Here is a 21,863-nt window from a genome sequence, read left to right as displayed (position 1 = left end):
GTAGAAAAATCGATTGTACCCTTTTATAAAGAACAGTATATAAGTAAATTCTTTTTATATTAATATAAAAAAAAATATGCGGTCTCGTTTATGAACATAATAAACGCTTTAAAATAAGTGAAACCACTAAGAACTTAGCCAGTTAGGTAGAAAACGGACAATTAGAAAATCGATTTTATTTAAAAAAACAAAAACAAAAAAAACATTAAAAAAGTAAAAATATTTTTAAAAAATATTATGGGGCTATAGTCTATTTTAAAAAACAATATCTCCTTCAAGAACGATCATAAAATGTGTTTTCAATCGATATCTATTCAATAAGGGACCAGTTTTCCTACCTAGCGAAAGGGGACGAGTTTTCCGGAGACGAGTTTTCCGGAGACGAGTTTTCCCGAGACGAGTTTTCCCGGGACGAGTTTTCCGGGTACCACTGTTCCTATTTACTTTGTCTCCCCACGAGGACAGAGTTAGACACTAGGGTCGTTTTTTTTTTTTTAATGTGGAGAAAGAAACAAAAATTAAAATTGTCTCAGTAATGAAGGATTTCTCCTCCACTAACCGAGAACAAAAATTTAAGTGCAACATCAGAACAGATGCTACACTTTGAGTTATATATATGTTTTATTTACTCTGAAAGTTCACAACAAAACAGAAATAGATAAAAAAAAAAAAAATTGGGGAGGGGGTAGTTTATCCTCGTCACTACCTTTGCTAAGCTAAAGTACTTGTAGCAATTACAGAGAACTATTTTCTCTAGTGAATCAATGCCCCCCTCTGAGTTCTCCGGCCACAGTCTGACCAACCAATTAACAGGGTGCATTCGCATTGTCTGCTCCCTAAAAATCTTAAGGGAACGTCAGCAGTCAGACCCGGACCGCCAGCGTCCGTAGCAATATCTATCCTCTTTCGTCTCCTGTCCACGAGATCTCGCTATAGCATTGACGGTTTCGATTTGAGACAACTGCTATCCAGCCGGGGACGACACTGATTGACCGACGACGACCTTAAAAGAACTTTCTTTACCTTCTTCCCTTTTAGCAGCCTAACCTGTCAGTTCCTTCTACAAATAAAATACTCTTTATTGTTATTGTTTAAAAAAAGAAGTTTGTGTTTCTTTTGTGTCTTGTTCTTTGCTTTAATTTATTAGGAAGGTAAAACAATTACTTCTTCTCCCTAAATACTTATTCATCAGAATACCTGAAGCACGCCGGGCGTCGTACTAATTCACAAATCATATTGCGTGTGCGTGTGCGTGTGTGTGTGTGCGTGTGTGTGTGTGTGTGTGTGTGTGTTTCACTTTGATCTTGGCCCGGAGACGAAAACTGTTGTATGGATTGCTTTGCGTATATAACCTTTACGTATAAAGGGCGGTAACTCCATAACAGATCATTTCAGTCGGCTGTCGACACTAATGAAAGGATGGGAGCTTTAACGAAACACACCTCAATGTTCTCCTTAGAAAAAGGTAATTCATGGATTTATTTATTAAAATTAAAACTAGTTTACCTTGTTAATAGTATGCTTATCATTTTTGTTTCTTTGTTTGTCATCTCATTTTTTAAGCATGTGCACGGCAATTTTCACTTTCACAATACGTTTTTTCCCTCTCAACCAGACGCTTTTTAAATGGCTGAATTTCATCCAAGGTTAAAAGGAACATATTAATAAGTCTAGTTTGAAAATAGATAGCTTTTTTTTCCCTCTCATCATTTTTTAGATGGTTGTTCAAAGATATTAAATGCTTAATTATTAATCTTAATTTTTCATTTATGGTTTCCATATTCAATCACTTTATCCCAGTCCCGTCTTTTCGTTTGACACGTGCGCATATAGTATTTTAATTCGCGCGTACAAGAGGAAAAAAAAAAAACCCCGTAAAACCGGCGACATTAACACCATTAGAATTTAATTGAATGCAATTATTTTTTAGATGACGGTTGATTTTTTAGATTATACAAGCTAGTATTCTCATCTTTGATATGTATTTACAACGTTTCGACCGACGTAACCTCCACTCGCTCGGAGGTTACATCGTCCGAAAAATATTTGTGAATGAATCTACGGTATTCATTACCATTATTGACGTAAATTATTTTTAAAGGAAATATGGTGGACAAATCGATTTTTTTTAAATATATTGTTTTAACGAAAACCGGTTAACCTGTACGGATAGGGTCGCGACGCCCCGAGTTTGGGTAAAAGCCGTCTGATGTAAGCGATGTCGAGGCAGAAAATTATCCTAACCCTAAAACCCCTTCAGCATAGATTTGGAGTTGTTACAATGAGGCGAAAATTTTCTTACGAGAAAATAACATCTTACGAAAAGAAGGACCTACGTGCGTCTGCGTCATGTTTCAAAGACAGAAGTAAAAAGGAACAAAAATTATTGTTGGAGGTGCCTGCTGCCCTACTGCCGGGCTGCCCTACACAAAGAAATTATTAGCAACCCCAACAAAATTAAGGGGCCCCGGAATAATTGTGGAGATAGATGAAAGTCAGTGTCGTAACGAACAGAAAATACAACCAAGGACGCAATACGACAGAAATTTTATTTATTTTTTTAAATTCTAATTATTTGAACTGATGAAGTAAAAAAAAAAAAATTCGGTATACCAAAAATTCTAATTATTTGTGGAATTTATAAGGGGGTAAAAAATAATTATTTGAACTATTTATTTTTTTTTTTATTCTAATTATTTGAACTGTGAAAATAAAAAATTCTAATTATTTGAAATGTTTTTTTGTTTTTTTTTTTTGTCTTAACAACTCGGCACTTTATTGACGAGGTAATTTTTCACCTCTCAACACCGCTCACATCAGACAAATTTTTCCCCGAACTCAGAACAAGTCGGGACCCTATCCGTACAGGTTAACCCGAAAACCAATATTACGCACTTTATTGTCATGTCGAAATTAGGGGGCGCTCATGTATTTTTGGTACCGCGCTATTTTTAAAGAGATTTTCAGGTGAAATTCAAATTTCACGATATCTTTTTTTATCATTAAATTGTTAGGTGGAAGAAGCACTGAATAGTTACAAAACACCCTTCCCTTCCCATGTTAAGAATGGCTTTCGAAATAATAATTTAAAATTAGATGAAAAACAAGTACTTTTCCAAATGTTAAGCCATGTAATTCTATGTTATCAGTGGTGGCCATTTCTGTACGCGCAAGCGCGCATCTTTTTGACACGCGCGTTCTATGCGAACGTGAAACGGACCTTAAAGTAAAATAATACTCTCACTTGTGACCTATATATATATATATATATATATATATATATATATATATATATTATATGCTAGTGCACTTACTGATCCGCGCAATTTTTTTAAATCGTATTTCCAAGTTTAATTAGTTTTATGATACGTTTTTTTATTCAATTGTAAGGTTCCCTCCCCATGTTAAGAATGGCTTTTTAAATAATAACGTTATTATTTCAGCACGGATCAATAAGTGCACTAGTACCTATATATATATATATATATATATATATATATATATATATATACCCTTTCATTTTATAAATAAACTTATACTTTTCTTTCTCGACTATTTTCAAAAATTGAGCTAACCAGCAAAAATAAATACTTATACTTACCTTTTGCTAACTTTTTTCCTCTGAGGAGAACAGCCTTTCTTTGAAACTCCATGGAATAAGGAACATTTCACCTTTATTTTGTATTCCTTGTTTTAAATAAAATATTCTAAATTTAATTCTACAATATCTTGACTTGGGTTTGTATTACTGTACACATAGATTCGAAAAAGTTGTCAAAAAAACAAATATATAACAAATGTTATCAAAGGCAAGATAAGTTACTCTTTTACCTAACTGGATGATTTTTTAGTGTTTTTATTTAATGTAACATGTTTATTCAGCTCGAAAAACATAGTGTTTACCGATGTATTCGAAAATTTTAAATAGCGTCCAACCCAACTCTTTCCTTGACACGGTAATTTTAGGAAAAGGAGTTACAAATAAAAAAAACTAGAAAAAATACTGTTAGAAACTCACCAATATATGTTACCGTAACAATAGGCTGACATATATTCGGTGGGTTTTTAACAGTCTTTTGCATATTTTTTTATTTTTAACCCTTTTTCCCAAACTTACCGTGTTTAAGAGAGAGTCGGGCGCCATTTTGAATTTTCCGATACATCGGTAAACACTGTATGTTTTTCGAGCTGAATAAACATGTTACATTAAATAAAAATACTAAAAACATATCCAGTTAGGTAGAAAAGTAACCTATCTTGCCTTTGATAACATTTATTTGTTATACTAGCAGTTCCGCCCGGCTTTCCTTGGGCCCTATGTACTGTTCATAACTTTACGTGCATATGCATATATTAAAAAGTGTGAATATGTACGGTAATGCGTTTCTATATATTTTCCTTAACTACCATAGAGAAATGTTGGTAGAGACCATAGACGTCAATTTTTTTAAACTTTGACCCCAATTTTAACCCCTTAGCATTTATTGTTTTGGCTTAAATAGAATTATAAAGTTAGATCCCTGTCCAAGTAATCTATATCTAAAATGTTAAGTGTTTAGACCCAAAATTGGCGGAGGAGTTTGGTAGAGTTCTCAAAGGTCAAATCGTTGAACTTTGACTCCTTAACAGCAAAATTTCTGGCCGAAAACCGATTAAAAAGATTTTCCCAAATCTCAATAACCCTTATGCCAAATTTCGAGTCTGTAGACCGAAAATTGACAGAGTTATTTGGTAGGAAAATGTATACGGACACACAGACAGATATTTTCACTTTTATAGATACTAGCATTTCAGCCCGGCGTTGCCTGGGTGTTTGGATGTGTATGTTGAGCAAAAAAAAAAAAAGTGGTAGGTGGTAGTAGGAAGGCAGGCTCGAACCCGTACCACCAAGGAGGAAAAGAACGGGGAAAAAAAAAACCCTGACGTCTTTGCTGTTACGACCACTGCCAAACCAGAAGTGACTTATGTTTAAATTAAGGTTAGACAATCAAAAGGGGAGGAAGACTTTCAAAAATATCGGCGAAAAAAGCGACCCCCCCCCTGTAGAAAAGTGCCCAGTTGAAGGTGAAGATATTAATGTTTTTAGCCAATTTTTTGATATTTGTTGTCTGAAAGGTCGAACTTCAAAACGATACTGATCTTGGTAAAATCTGTTGCCTCTGTCGAAAGTTTTAGGCAGACATGCAAACATACATACATACATACATACATCCATACATATATTTATATATTGGTAACTAAGAATTTTCGACCCAAACCAATGAAAAAGCTTGCCCTATCTCTGAATACCCTTTATGTCAAATTTAAAATGTTTAGACCAGAGTAATTTGGTAGAGACCGCAGAGGTCAATTTTTTAAAAAATTGACCACTATTATGACCCCTTAACATTTATTGTTTTGGGCTCAAATCAAGTTATTAAGTTAAATCCATGTCCAAGGAACTTATATCTAAAATTTCAAGTGTTTAGACCCAAAATTGGCAGAGGAGTTTGGTAGAGTTCTCAAAGGTCAAATCGTTGAACTTTGATCCTTATTTAAGAAGCTCAGTGTAATTACAGAGCAATATAGAGAATAAATGACAAAAAGTTATATTCCAAAATTCATGATGTTGACCATCTTATAATTTATTCCTTTAATTCAGTTTAATTATACAATTCTTGACAGTATCTGTTTCATAGCGCAAAATCAATCACTTAATTATTATATCAATCAGTGAATCTATTTTGTATCAGAAGAATAGCAACAATCAATCCGTCCAAAGGAATTGAAATGTGATTTGACATGATTAAAATCTGAAAATTGGAAGAGAAGCTGTGAATACCTTTATATGTTTCCATTACGCCATATTAAATTTTTATCGAACAAAGTCATTAAACCCAACTATTCGTACTAACAATTTTAATTAATTTATGAATCTTCTACCAAAATGTTCTATTTAATAATTAGTAAATTTATTAATTCTAATTTGTGTATACATACTTATGAAAATAAAATCAACAAATTATAAACTATTATACATGTTTGTATATACAAAACTAAACTAAGCTAAAAAAAAAAAAAAATGATCATTTCGGTCGGTTATCATAACTAATCAATTGATTCATCTTCCATGTTAGATATGTTGTCTTTCTTTGTACAAGCACCCCCAAATAATACCAGTTGCTAATTTATTTTAGGTGCTTCTTAAGATAATCAACGCATGGTTTTTTTTTTGGTTTTTTTAAGTGGCGTACGTGTACAATGCCCCCCTTCCTCCCTCCTTATAATTGTTTTTCTTTTTGACTTTTTTGCAATTTTTTCAACAGATTATTGATTGGACACTAATCTACCAGATGATCAAAAACCAAAATCAAAAAAGTCAATATTTAGATATTTGAAAGGGGTGCTCAGTTTTAATTACAACGTTCTAGTAAATCGATCCCCCATATTAGAAACACTTGACAAGAATATTATTTTTTAACTTGCTGGAATATAATGAAAGTTATTTTTGGTTTCTTTTGTGAAAAGCAACCATTTATTAAATTGCCTGATGAGGACTTCTTGTTTTAACTGACCATTTGTCCGAAACATTAGCATGTCTAGTGTCACGACCATGTAAATTTGTTTATAGTAATAATAGGATTACAAGTTGATTTTTTTTCTTTCTAGATAATTGTTATTTTATCAACTTGCATGGAAAGAGCTATGTAAAAGTTGCTTAAAACCGTTTGAATTATGCAAATACCATTGGTAGTTCAAAAGGTATGAGAATTTTAAATGTCAAAATTTAGGTTTTCTCATGGACATTTTTCTTTAGAAAAAGTGGGCTAAATTACGTACAAGATATTAAGTAATTTCGTCAACATTTATTCATTTTTCAAGCTATTCTCATGAAACTTGTCACTCTTATGTAAAATTGTGTGCTCTTTCTGATTATGCAGTCAAATCTGATGTATCTGTTTACCATAAGCCATGAATTATAAATTAAGATGTACAATTTCAATATTTTTTTTTTTAAACTGGCACATGGTATCATACAGTGGGTGTCTATTCATGAACAAAACTATTATACTGGTATTAAAATATAGCTTTATTGAGAGTAGGTATTTACGTGCCTCCTCACAAAAGGAGAGCTTAATCTTAGGTGTAGCCATTGAATGCCTAAAGAGCATTCATGGCCGGTATTTACTACTCCCCACAAAGAAAAGAAAAAAATCGAGTAAATATAAATTAATCTCAGAAATAAATCGAAGAAAATTTTTCATGTAGATTTTGGATTTCTGTAAAAGATAGAAATTCCCATAGTCGAGCAGAACTTATGCATTTTGGGACCAGTCCAATTTTCAATTTTGTAAATCCTCTATCTGGCCCAAAATATATACTTATTTTCTGAGATGTAACCATAAATCGTACTCTACATGAATCCTCGATGTTGCTTTCACAGTACCAGGATATCAGGAATCCTGATAAGCAACAACTATATATTCACTAGTTGATGGTAATTTTCGTCATTTCTTTTCTGTTGTTTTACTGAAAAGTCAACTATGTAAACAAAGAAATAAAATGGTAATATCCTCAGTTAAACAAAAAAATGGGTTTGTTTTACAGATTTGAAAAAAATGGTTTTGACAATGACTTAAAAATTTTAAAAAATATACAAAATACTATTAGAAACCCACCCAATAAATGTCAGGAAGACATTTATAGGTTGGGTTTCTAACAATATTTTGTATATTTTTAAGTCATTGTAAAGATTTCAAAGACGAGATACCATATGGCTATTTTTCTTGTGCATGTGTAATGCTCGGCACTAATTTTCGAAATAAACATTTTACATTAAATAAATACACTAAAAATTTATCCAACTAGGTAGAAGAGTAACATCTTGCCTTTGGTAATATTTATTTGGGTGCTTATGCACTAATGTTATTGTGCTATTTTTAAATTCAAGTTTCACAATATCTTTTTTATTTAATTGTTAGGTGAAAGTACAGAATAGTTAACAAAACACCCTTCTCTCCCCATGTTAAGAATGGGTTTTTAAATAATGTTATTGTTTCAGCATGGTATCATAAGTGCACAAGTACTTTTTATTTGTTATATATTTGTTTGTTTTTTTTACCACTAGAAAACACAATTCTACCTGAAGTGCAAGTAAGAAGTTATAAATACAATGATAACAGAAACGCATGTACTTCGTACATTTTGTTGTTTTTTAACACTTTTAGTACATGTGTACTAAAAGTGTTAAAAACAACAAAATAGTTTTAACTCGGTATTGTTTAGAAATAAAATTTGAAAAACTTAAAAATAATTTTTTTTAAATTGACAAACTGAGAATAAAAAATGACTAGTCTAGTAAAAACGAAAGCAGAAAAAGCAGTTCATTTGTAAGAGAATACTTTAGTCAGCTCAGCGCTGATTAGCGCATAGTGAGCCGTTTTCCCGTTAAGCAGATTTGAATTTCTATGACAGATAACATTTTAAAGAAATTTCCGCACAATTAATAATTATCAAATATTTACAAATTATACATGAAAATAATTCTGAAACTATTATCGATATGAAAATGGATTTTGAAATGTTCTTTGTCAATTTTGCTCGGTCATAACTTTGCTTCCTGTGGTTGTAAAAATATAAATCAAAGTCCAGTAGAGATGGACTTCTATTTTTATATAGCCTGTAAAATTTCAGCCATATCCAATCAAATTTGACCCCACGCATGTGTATCCAAACGTAACGTATGAAATGTAAACATGGAAAAAAACAGTTTCCCTTTTTGTTGTCATTTTTTACTGCTTTTTCATTTTTAACTTGGAGCATAAAAGAAAAGTAAATTAACATCATTGGAATGTGTATTCTATTTTCTTTCCATCAATGTAATTCTTTTAAAAATTGACCGACAAATAAAAAAGATATGACTTGTTGAAGCACAAGTTATGTAATATTGCCGATGTCCACGAAAATACTGCATATGCTTGTAAAGTAATATATATATCTTGCTCTTCTTTTATTGAGCACTCTTAATAACTTTGTTAAATTTGTTATCGCTTTTGAATAATATATATTAATGCAGATAGATCACGAGTGAGTAGGTGACACAAAATGAATTGTTTTTTGACTAATTTATGTTGATAATTGTCATGAATACCATACATTCCTTCACAAATATTTTTCGGACGATGTAATCTCCAACAATAATATATTAAACCCATAACAAAGATGAAAATAATACTAACTTGTATAATCCAAATAATCTAAAAAAAAAATAAAATAAAATAATTAAATTCAAAGTAAATCTTTACCTGGTTTCCACTTAAACATTTTCCTTTTAAAATGACGATTTTATAGGTTTTTGGGTATGCTGAAAACTGGCATCAAAGCTTCAGCCTTTGTCCCATCGACGAAACGTCGCATCCCTCTGCCTGTTCTACAAGTATTTTAATGATGAATGCTCTGATGAACTGCAAGCACTTGTGCCCCCATGACGTGAACACCCTCGACAGACCCGACAAGCTGCAAAATCCTACCCCCACACTGTAGAGATCCCTAGATGTAAAAGATCTTTCTACTCCAGTAGTTTCTTCCCCAGAACCGCTAGACTTTGGAATTCAATTCCAGGTCACTGCTTCCCCAACTGTACTGACATGCAGAAGTTCAAGTGCAATGTGAACCAACATCTTGCTGCCCAAATCCCTACATAGTACCCCAGTAGTTGTTTCCCCGGATAGTAACCCCCTACACCAAAGTGGCAATGTGCCTTGTTTGGGGTGAAAATGTAATAAAAAAAACAACAAAAAAAACATTTTTCCGCAAATGAGTAGTTTTCTGGATACTAAGCAATGTTATTTCTTATGTTATTACTGGAGGCCATCTTAGTACGTGTGAACTATGCACAAGCACACGCATACCAAGATGGCCACCATCAATCACATAAGAAATGGAAATGACATTGCTTAATACCTGGCCGTTCCCCTTAACTAATCCAATTTACCGAATTTCCACTAACGATTACTACGTCACTGTCCCATTGACCACTGTATGCTTATTTACCCTTATCCTTGAGTGGCCTCTGGGCCTTGATAAGTGGCGATTCCTTTATTAAAAAAAAAACTACTTATTTGTGGAAAATTTTAATGCGATATTCGTTTTCAGCATACTTCAAAAGTCGTCATTTTTAAAAGAAAATGTTACGGTGGAAACCAGGTAAAAATTTACCAAATTCGATTAAATACTAAGAAGGAAAATGCTATCTACTGTCTGCTGTATCTTGAAGCAGTCATTGCACCGACAAAGATTAGCAGTTGTACCACAAAATGTAGTTGGTTCTGCACAACGCCTTCACCACTACAAACACATCATCTGTGTGGATTTCCAAGCAACTTAGGGGTTGTGACGGAGCTCATGCATTGAAATCGACAGGAGGGTCCATCTTCTAACAGTATTTTTTAAAATGAATATTAACAATTATTTTTATGCCTACAGATACTAATGTTTCATACTTATGCAATAATCAGTGTAGGAGGTGATAATTACTGCTGGTTGGGAGATACGAACCTAGTAGCAAGAATACCTGGCATTACCCACCAAAAAACTATGCAAGATGTAAAAGATCCTAATAAAGTTTGAATGTTGTCAAATCTGATTTGTAGGGAGTCGGCTATTAAAATGATTTAGAGGTCATCTATTTAAGCGATCCGTATGTATTAATTACCCTTTTGTTTCCTCACCATCACATGTCTCAACATTGATGCGTGTGTGTGGGTGGATAAGTGGGTCTACCATTATGATTATATAATGGGATTTGTTTTTATGAACATGTACTTTATCGTCTGAGCATTTTGTAATTTGTTTCCGTTTGTTGATCTCAATCTAATTTATGGTTGATGATGGGCAGATCTTCTTGACAATTTCAAGTAACTTTTCATCCAACGCAGTTTATTCCATAAACGTGTGTGTGTGTGTGTGTGTGTGTGTGTGTGTGTGTGTGTGTTGTTGGGGTGGCATCCCTACAGATTCCTACGATGGACTATTCCTGACGTCATTTCCGGAAAGCAGGTTCTGCTTTCCAGAGATTCTAGCCGCAACACCCAGAGGGAGAGTCGTAACATTTGTCCTTCTGAGTGGAGTTCCCACCCAACTAACGCACTTCTCTGTATTTCTGTTAATATTTAATTCATTTCATTGTTTTCGAGTCTTCTTGTCATTCCTTTCAACAACATGTGCGTGCGTGTGTCAAGAATGTGTGTCTCTACTATTATCTAAAAGGAACTTTGTCTGTGTTTGTTCCCTATGCACTCCAAAATGGCTGAGCTGATTTTTATGAAATTTCACACAAAGGTACTTTATATGCCTGGCAGTGTTTTTAAATAGGTTTTGTATCGGAATGTCTTTAATAAGTAGCAATAATGGAAATAATCCAATGAAAGAAGGAACAAGCGATTTTTGACCAAAGTTAACACCTCATACAGCCTAACATCACAGGTGCATTTGAGAAGTTTTATTACCACACAAGACCCAATATATAAAATCAACAGTAGGTTCTTTTATATCACAGGGGCACATTCAAAATGAATCCTTGTTTAGAGCACAATCGAACCATGATACTGGACTTTTGCATTTTATAAGCTTTAATTCAAGCTATTATACATGAAAATAATTTTATAAAATCAACAGTAGATTCTCTACCGGTCAACATAAACTACAATGGGCCATGGACTTAATCACTGCAGCATGTGAAGGTTCCTCCAAGTGCACCACAATGGGTCCCTGACTAGAGCAAGCAATCAAACGATTTGATTCAAAAATGGGTGATGTCACTAATTTCGATGACAATAAAAATATGGAAGTGTGAAATATTCAGCGATCATCATTTAATCCGGGGCAACGTCGGGTCACCTTGTTTTGCAAGTATTTTAATGAAATGTGCTCTGACAAACTCATAGCACTTGTGCCGCTTCAGTGTAAATACCCTTGACTAATCTGATAAACAGCAAAATCCCACCCCTTTACTGTAGAAGTCCCCAGATACCAGAAAGCCTTCTATTATAATAGCTTCTTCCCTCAAACTGCTAGACTTTGGAATTCTTTCCTGTTTTCTGCTTCTCTGTCTGTACTAACCTGCAGAAGTTCAAATGTAATGTGAACAAACATCTTGCTGTGCAACTGCCTACATAGTGTCCCTGTAGAATTGGTCCCAAATAGTAACATCTTACGTCCAAGTGGCACTGTGCCTTGCTTGGGGTAAATAAGAGTAAAGAAAAAAAAAATGCACTTTGTCTACAGCGTGGAACAATTGCCACCATAGAAAAGACAACATGATTCCATTTCCATTTGATGAAAATCTTTTTCTTCTTTCTCTTTTTGTTTTTCTTTTTGTCTGTTTTGAGTTGTTAAAGGAAAAAAACCTTAGTTTTAGTATCATTACATGTTACCAACCATTTAATGCCATAGTCTGGTCCTGGATATGACCTTAAACTATATCCAGTGGTGAGGCCCCAGCTTGTGGGCTTTGAAGAGTGTGGAACCACCCTTTACCATTGCTCCCAGGTCCACTCTGACCCGGAGTGGTAGTACCTGTTAGGGTCTCAACTATGGGTTAAATAGAAACCGACTTGAAAACAACAAATATATTCTATTAAAAAAACTTTCTTCAAAATCTTTGGATTCGGCATTAAATAACCCGAAAAGGGTTGATAATCCGTAAAACAACCAACCAACCCAACCCTGCCCTATACCACAACCGACTGAAGGTCGTTTTATAGGGTTTCTGCCATTACATTTGTTTTTCTCTCATATTATTTATAGAGCATGGTGTCATAAGCAAGTAGATGTGCAGAAGAACGAGCTTGCCTAAATTCATACTGTTTTTTTTTTTACATAGGCGTCACCACTTATCAAGGCCGATAGGCCACTCAAGGATAAGGGTTAAAGAGTGTACAGCAGTCAAAAGGACAATATAGTAATCGATAGTAATGGAAGTTCGGTAAATTTGTAAACAAGTTGAACGGCTCATTAGAAACGTGTTCACTTTGGACTTGAAGACAACCATATTATAGACAGCGGGAAAGCAGGAAGACAATTCCACAGGCGTACAGTTCTAAGAAAGAAGCTTTGTTCATGGAATCTACTTTAGGCACTGATAAAAGAGTAGGGGGAATTATTGATAGTGTTTTCAGCTAGACAAGTGTTTCTTGTGAAAGTTTGGCTAGGGGGGACCTTAGATTGAAGCTCAGTCGAACACTTTCCATGAAAATAACGATAAAGCAGAGACAAACTCGCAAATCTTTTCTGTGAGATAGAGGTGTCAGCGAAGAGAAAAGGACATCTCCCACCAGGCCACGAAGTCTATTTTGTACTCTGTCAAGGCAGGACAAGTCTTTTTGTAGCAGCTCCTGCCCATATGTGGCAACAGTATTCCATCCTTGGACGTATCTGGCTCATATAGATAGAGAATTGCATCAGCAGTGAGATATCTACTGGATCAATAGAAGGATCTGACCATTTTTCCAGCGGCCTTGGCAACAGATTTGATGTACGTGTTCCATTTAAAATCAGAAGTAAAGGTCAAGCCCAGAAGCCTGTCAAAACTTGAGGCCTCCCCAAGATGAGAGCCATTCATTTTAATTGATACCAGATAGGGATCAGAACGTTGATGATGTAAAGATAGAAGCTTGGTTTTAGATACATTAAAAGTAACCAGCCACTCCTTTCCCCATTGTACAACGTGATCAAGATCAGAGGAGGGAGAATCGGAGAGAACTTGGTCGTTTACTGTCTTAGATGTGCTACCATAGATGGTAGTGTCGTCAGCAAAAATGTCTACGAATGATGTAAGGATGTGATTTGGAAGATCATTAATGTAGATCAGGAAAAGAGTTGGGCCCATGATGGACCCCAGAGGGACTCCAGCATTAATACTGTGAGCTTCTGATTTTTGTCCATCAACTACTACTCTTATGAACCTATCAGAGAGAAATGATTTAATAATTGAGAAGACATTTCCAGCTATACCATAGCTGGAGATCTTGTGAAGTAAACCTTTATGCCATACCCTATCAAAGGCTTTTAATATGTCAAGAGCAATTGCCCTAGAAAGGTTGCCTCTGTCGAGAGATTCGCTAATCCTATGAGATATAACTGTAAGCACATCTGCTGTAGATCTAACAGAACGGAAACCATATTGTGTGTCACTAAGAAGGTTATTTTTGCTGAGATGGTTGATTACCTCTCTATTTAACACAGATTCCAGCAACTCACTCATGACGCATAGGAGACTTATTGGCCTGTACTGAGAGGAGGATGAATGATCACCTGAATTCTTAAATACGGGGCATACTGATGAGATTTCCAGGGTGATGGATGCTTTTAAAGATAGTAACTCCGCTGTTATTGGGGCGATAGAGAGTAAATATAAATGCAGTAGTGTGAGCTAGTGCAACCCGGAAGCACATATAGGGTAAGTTAGGATCTTCTCTGGAGATGTCCTTAACACATGGAAAGCCATCTTTAACATAGGCACATATCCCATGCCCATGGCGATCTTGGGGGTCAGATTTGGAAGTTAAGTTAGAGTATCCTTTAATTACGAACTCATTTAGAGAAATAGTCTCTCCAATTCCGGTTTCGCTTAAAAATAAAAGGTCTGGTTTAGTCTCCTGTAATTGGGCTTCAACCTCTGGAAGGTTAGAACGTAGACCCCTGATGTTGGAGAAGGAGACATGGTAGTGGGGGTCTACGTTGGAAGTTTCAGATCCGGGTTTAATCGTGTATTTTTTATTGAAACTTATGATGGAATTTTGGAGTTTGTGTACTAGGTCGTCAGACTTGCTTAGAGCAGGACAGAGAGGGGAAACTAAGAGAGAAAAGTAACAAAGAATGTTTTTGTTTTTGTAGAACATGATAAGGTAAAGCCGTAACAATTATCCACTAATATGGCAGCGAGAAACCCCACCAGAAGCTACTGCATGGTCCAGAATCCATTCACCAAATGGCAATACAGCAGCCCCAGTACTTTGCACCTGCTGATAGGACAGCCTCCTTAGTGGTTAATCCAAGGTTCGGGTCCCTGACTATCAGGCGGATAACGTCAGCCTAGATAAAACGTTTACCTCCAGCACCCTTACTAGTGACATGGCTACAAGGATAGACATAGAAACAGAAAATTTCCGCCATCTCTGCCAACTGTTCGCGCAAATTACTGCCAACCTAGAAAACAGCTTTTTCTTCTCCCTTTGTAAGAAAAATCACTCATTAAAAAAAAAATTGAGGACTGAGTGACAAATAAAGAGAAGCGAGAGTAACGGGAGCTGTTGACAACGCTTCCACAAAACGTTCTCTACTCTCCTTTGAAAAAAAAAGAATTATTAAGTATTGTACTTAATAAAAGTCCAGCTGGCATGTTTTTTAAAGGGAAAGTATGGTGATAGATTCACCTCTCACGAATTAACAATGAATACAATTTCCTAATCTGTTCATGCAATCAACATGGTAGATATAATAAACATTTATGACGAGAAAATGCTATCATTAAATAAAACAATCAGGAAATAAAAATATAAATTAAATACTGAAATAGAATGTAGTTATTAATATTTGAAATTTAACATAAAAATTAAAATACACTTATCTCGAACACGCTTCGTCTCCAGAGTGCAAACTGATTTGAAAAGAGGTTTAGCTTTAACAATAGCAGCGTTCCAAAAGGACTTTTTTATTTATTTACTTTTTTTTTTAATTGACCGTTAAAACAAAAACGTGATTTCTTTCTGAATTTTTGCTAGTGACGTTTTAAGAAATTGCGATAGAAGAGAACAGCGATGGGGGGGGGGTCTGAAATTCAACTAGTGCCGTTTCAAAAAGAAACTTAACATTTATAAGAGTCTAATTCGGTTAAAATTCTGTTGTAAAATGATTTGACTTACTGAAGCTGGAATTAATACTGAAAGAAAGATGTAAAGGTTTGAGATGAGGATAATATTTGTATTGAATTAAATACAACAATAACAAAGAAAGTCCGTATAAAACTGATTGTGTTTGCAGCTTTTGAAGTCCATCTATAATTACAGAAAGTTCTTTTACATCTAAGAATAGACGGATCTTAAAATGTTCAAATAGGTGGTCACATTCAGTAAAGGAAGCTTGGTAGCAGTCGACACCCACTACATCACAGGCAGGAGCTACTTCTCACGACTCGAGATTTGAAATCCATTTTCTCCTGGCTTGTCCAATCACAAGCCAGCTCTCAATCATGTGACCGAGTATATAAAAGGCGAAATCACAAACCTTTAATCCTCTTTGATCCTGACCCTGCTTGGGAGCAGACTTCGCCTGGGGCTGACGTGAGTACAACGAGCTAGCTATGGCTCTCTTCAAACTACCATTTATTTCCACGTGCGGTGCCCACACAAACTTTATTTATCATTCTACAGGACTATCTCGTCGATACAAGTCATACTCACGCACACCAACACATTAGTACACTAAAGACTTTATCCTTTCTCTTTTGCTCTGGCGACTACTAACTATAAACACGTGCACACGAACACTGAACTAATCTCTTCTTCAACCAGCCGGCATTATATTAAATCTATATTTAAAAACATTGAACACTTTTCTATTTCTTTCCAATGAACTCTTTTACTAATACGTTTCTCTCTTCTTCCAAAGCTACTAACGAAAATAACAAATAAAGTTGTTTAAAATAAAACTTCCTTTCGTTGTCTTTATTTTTAACTAAAAACATTTGGTGTCCCATTTGAAAAAGAGGAAGGACAGGGGATTAGCAAATATATGTGCTGCAGAACGGGCTTGCCTAAATCCATACTGTTCGTCAAAAAAAAAAAAGCTTAGCATTTATAAGATGGTGGACTAGTGCTTGATTGATTAAAGATTGAAACATTTTAACAAAAAGGGGAAGGAGACTGAGTGGGTCAGTTCTTTTGACATAGTTCTTGAATACATTACAACAAATTTTCCAGATATCAGGAAGCAAGACTCGGCTAGGCATTTGTTGAAGAGTTTGGAGAGAACAGAGGCTAACTCAGCAGAAAATTTCTTAATTAATATGCAAGGATGAGATCCGGCCCACACACCTGGGGTTAAGGGCTTGGAGTAGGGGTACACAACAGTTGTTATTCACTCTGGGAAATGCTGAAGGGAGAAGGAGTATAAAAATGACAAATTGACCAAAATTTATTTCACTTAAAGTTCCTACCTCTACCCTAACCCGACTTGATCAACTGTTGGGCCCCATCCAAAAGATTGAATATAATAAAATGTAAAAAACATTTTTTTTAAAATAAGGACCAAAAATAAAATTGTATTATGGGGAGGGGGGGGGAGACATAGAGTTCTTCATTCGATCCTAGGCAACAAAAGGTCTTCCTGCTAGTAATTTACTAAATAACATCAGCGACTGTTTCACTCGCAATGTAAAGCTCTGTGTATGTCCACAAAAGGTTTTTTGAATCGAGCTTCTCACCTCAGTTAGATTATGCAAGAAGTTTTTGCATGCTTCCCAGATAGTAATATCTCGCATTCGCAAACGGACATTGTCTCTATCTTTTTATTCATTTTTTTTTTTTTTTTTTTTTTTTTATTGATTTAAAGAAAATTCCCACTGTGCCGTCGTCTCCAGTGTTTGTTTGTCTTTTTCATATAAATAAAGCGAAGCTATTCAAATGCAACTGAGTATCTGTTCTGTAATTGGTCGTTGTTGAATGTAGGGGAAACCCTTTATACTGAGACAATTACTATTTATATGGATACTGCCAGAGTTCCTCCTTTTTGGGGGAGCTGGTTTTTTCCCTCCACATTAAACTAATTTGCTTTCGTGGGAGGTTTAAAAGCAACGCCATTTCTGCAAGTCATCATTTGTTTATCATTGACTACATTAAATTTGAACGCTTTAGACTTCCGGTCGTGTCATGGAGTAGCGGTAAGACGTTAGATTTTCTTTCATTTTCTTTTCTGCCTTCGCATCACGTGTTCAAGCCTGCCTACCTACATTTTTTTTTTTTTTTTGCTCAACACACACCTACAAACACCCAGGTAACGCCGGGCACCCAGGCTAGTTGAAAAATAAATAAATCTTTCATTCTTAGCCATCATAGCTGGAGCACCATCTGTTTACACATTTACCAAATTAATAATATGTGGGGGACCTGGTGTGCAGTTTATATACCGGTTGTATAGCTGGATCCCCTCTTTGTAGGCTATGTATATGAACCGGTTACAGGAATAGGCTGAGTGTTCGATAAGCTGGATAGTTGGAGGTCGTCGTTACTAGGACAGCGTAATAAATAAAACAATAAAAAATAATGGCACCTGTTATGAGTACATTTAAAATATTTAAATGAAGCACGCAGAAACAGGTTTACATATGTATAAGGAATATTTATTTACATAGAAAGGTTACGAACGTTACAGAGTGTTTGGATGTTTATGAACTAGCATGCATGTAGATAAATGTTCTTTGTGTGTATGTGTGCGTGAATGTACGTGAGAGTTCGTCGAAACATGCGTTGGAAGTTCATTGTGTGTGTGTAAGAGTTTGTTTATACGAGTTTCATACCTATCTGGAGAGAAGATGAACGCCCTGTTGAGGCGTGGATGTAATTTGCGTGCCACTCACATTTGAGGTTTGAATTGAAGGCAAACACGTGTTGTCAGCTCCATGTCTCGAGTGGGAAGAGAAAGAAGAGAGAGAGGAAATGGAGAGCGCCACCTGTTGGGCAAAGCGGAGGTTACCACAGGGGCAACAACTGATGCGTTGTTTAAAAGGTGTATGCATGGATGTGTGTGTGGTTGATTAAATGCATGTTACATTAAAAAGGCATGTTTCTATAAATATAAAGTCCTACATTGTGACATTTCTCTATGAAGTCGTTATTAACACCTGTTCTCTGTGTCCTACTTTTAAAGGGTGGCCAAAGCAAGCAATTCTTCATATAGTTGCAAATCATCAGTTATAGCACAAATAAAATACAATGCCGATGCTGAATCTGTGCAATCTATTGATTCATCGAAATCTACTGAAAATTTTTTCTTTTTTTTTTTTTTTGATCATGTTTTTCAGCTGCTCTTTCGCATCACGTGACAATTCATATTGTGGCGATCTGTATGAGTCCTCCTTGAAAGATTCCCTTCCTTGTACTCGTTTACTTCATCTGGCGCTATACTTTTTACCATTTCTAAGTTCTTTATGAGTTCTGCAGCGATGAATGGCTTGCCGTTTTTTCCCAAACTTTATAGCTGACTTCCGTTGTCCCATTCTCTTGGTGTAATACGGAATGGAAAGTTTGTTTTTACTTTTGCTTTCCATCTTTCAATTTCTGCGGTTCTATCTCTCGAGACTCACCTTCTAATTTGGCAATCAACTAGTATTTATGCAATGTTCATATTTTATACTTGTATTTATTGCAACAAGACCTTTCAGACGACCTCGGCGAAATTGAGTTAAAAAAAAAAAGAAAAACTTCAACATTATCTGGAAGCATTTCACACATTTTTTTTTTTTTGTAATTAATTCTATTATTTATTTTATTCAAGAATTATAACCTTACCCATAATTGCGTAGTCAAACTTTGGAATACTCCTTTGTAAGTCAATGAACAAATAACACAAAATATCAACGGTTTTCAATGAAAGTAAAGACAATCGCTGAAGTCATAAGATTCCAATAAAATGGTTTCGGATGATCGCTGATGGTGTTTTATGTAAAACTGGATTGTCTTGTGCAGTGTACAGTTGGCTTTAACAGAGTATCAATAAATTCAACCAGGATCTATAATGGTAAGTCAAAGTGATAAAAAATAGTCACAAACCAACGCATGCTCTGTTGAATGTATGCGTTTAAATTGAGCTATAGCTAAGACTTAGTCTCGCAAGACAACACACTAAACACACTACACCTATTTACTTTGGTTATGACTGAAGTAAACTGAGTGTGGAGTGCAGACCACAGCGATGAGGTACACAGAACAGAATGTGTACATATATCACGTTGAAAGTAAATCACTCCCACTGCTGGTTGGTTGGTTTTGTTTTATGGCATATCAACATTTTTCAGGTTATTTAATGCCGAATCCAGTGATTTTGAAGAAAAGTCTTTTAATAGAATGTACTTGTTTTTATCAAGTCGGTTTCTATTTAACCCATAGTTGGGACCCTAACAGGTACTACCACTCCGGTGGGAGCAATGGCAATTAAAGGGTGGCTCCACACTCCCCAAAGCTCGCAAGCTAGGGCCTCACCATCGGATATAGTTTAAGGTCATATCCAGGACCCATTCCCACTTCACTGGCTCAACAAAGAAATATTGCCTTTATATGCCTGCTGTTGTAAGCTTAAATTTATTTGGTTCATTTCATTAGGTTTAAAGGAAAAGGCTTGTCTGGGAGTGATAACAATGAATACAGTTATTTCTGTGTGCGTGTTAAATTTATTTATACTATACAAAAGAAAGTAATATTTTATTTTATTTTTCAAAGTATATGTTAATATTTACACTAAAGGCCACAGAAGGTTGCACTTTGTAACCTAAAAGGCTCTGATCTAGCAGAAATTGTGAACATTGCATAAATACTAATTGATTGCCTTAGTTATAATACCGCAGCAGACAGTGCCCATCCTTAAGCATTCTTAAAGGGGCTTGATAATTATGATTAATAACTACTCCCTGTGACTTACAAAGGAGTATTCCAACGAAGAGCTTGAGACTAAGATTTTTTTTTTTTTTTTTTTTTTTTTTTTAAGACCTATATACAAGCAGGCTGCCCGGTATTGCCCGGCCATAAAATCTGCATAAATATTTTTTGATTTATGCAGATTTCGTATTACAATTTGTCAAACATTTGTTCTCGGTTATGGAGTATGCAATTAAAAGAAAAATTAATTATTTAATCCATTTGTGTTTTTTTTTTTTGTTTTTTTTTTTTAAATAGGAATCACCACTTATCAAGGCCCAGAGGCCAATCGAGGATAAGGGTTAAAGAGTGTGCAGTAATCAATGGGACAATATCATAGTAATCGTTAGAAGTGTAAATTTGGTGAATTGGATTACTTAAGAGGAACGGATCATTGAGAACTTGTTTACATTGGACTTGAAGACGACCATATTGTAGTCAGCTGAAAAGCACGCAAACGGAAGACAGTTCCACAAGTGTGCAGTTCTAAGAAAGAAACTTTGTTCATGGAATTTATGTTTAGGTTTAGACACAGATAAAGAGTGGGGGAAACTATTGATAGTGGTTTCAGATAGACGAGTGTTTTTCGTGAAAGTTTGGCGAGGGGGGCCATAGATTAGAGCTCAAACTAGCAGTTGCCATGAAAATAACGATAAAGCAGAGACAGGCTCGCAAGGTCTCTTCTGTGACAAACGAGAGATTGGACCAAGTAATCCACTCCCGTTTGTCTGTTCGTTTGTTTGCACTTTTCTCAATAACTACACCTTGGATTTTTTTTTTTTTCATTTTGCACAAACATTAGTCATGGTGAAACTAAATTTTTGCCAGAACTGATTTTCCGGAATAGCTCTGGTGGTCTCCCTAAGGGCCATTATAGAGGTAAAATTACCCGCAAGTTATTCATCCGTTTGTTCGCACTTTTCTCAATAACCATGTCTTGGATTTTAAAAAAATTTTGCACAAACATTAGTTATGGTGAAAGTAAATTTTTCACTTGTGGAGGGGGGGGCACATGCTTGGCTTGTTTATTTCTTCATTTTTACTAAAGATTTTAATGGTATGGTCACTTTGAAAGAATAGATAAGAGGTCTTGAGTTAGATGTAAAACAGTTGAGGTAGCAAGGTCAGTTTGTATGGGAGTATGCCTAGGAAAAGTGTAGGAAAAAGTGATATGGCTGAGCTTAAGAGACAGAGGGA

The 21,863-nt window shown here is 35.2% G+C and overlaps 1 protein-coding gene across 1 annotated transcript in view; it reads left to right on the top strand.

Annotated features, from left to right (window-relative positions):
• The first annotated feature begins 1,388 nt into the window (after positions 1-1,388).
• The window catches only part of LOC145255593 (2-phosphoxylose phosphatase 1-like), a 72,331-nt gene continuing 51,856 nt past the window's right edge, over positions 1,389-21,863 (top strand). Inside the window, exon 1 of the mRNA XM_080114072.1 lies at positions 1,389-1,465. The gene's annotated coding sequence lies outside the window, so the exon portion shown is untranslated. The remainder of the gene's footprint in view (positions 1,466-21,863) is intronic.

Source organism: Euprymna scolopes, chromosome 31 (genome assembly GCF_053919585.1).
Source record: "Euprymna scolopes isolate OS-2025 chromosome 31, ASM5391958v1, whole genome shotgun sequence".
Taxonomy (NCBI): Eukaryota; Metazoa; Mollusca; class Cephalopoda; order Sepiida; family Sepiolidae; genus Euprymna; species Euprymna scolopes.
The sequence above is the reverse complement of the archived record's forward strand: the minus strand, read 5'-3'. Positions and strand labels throughout refer to the sequence as shown.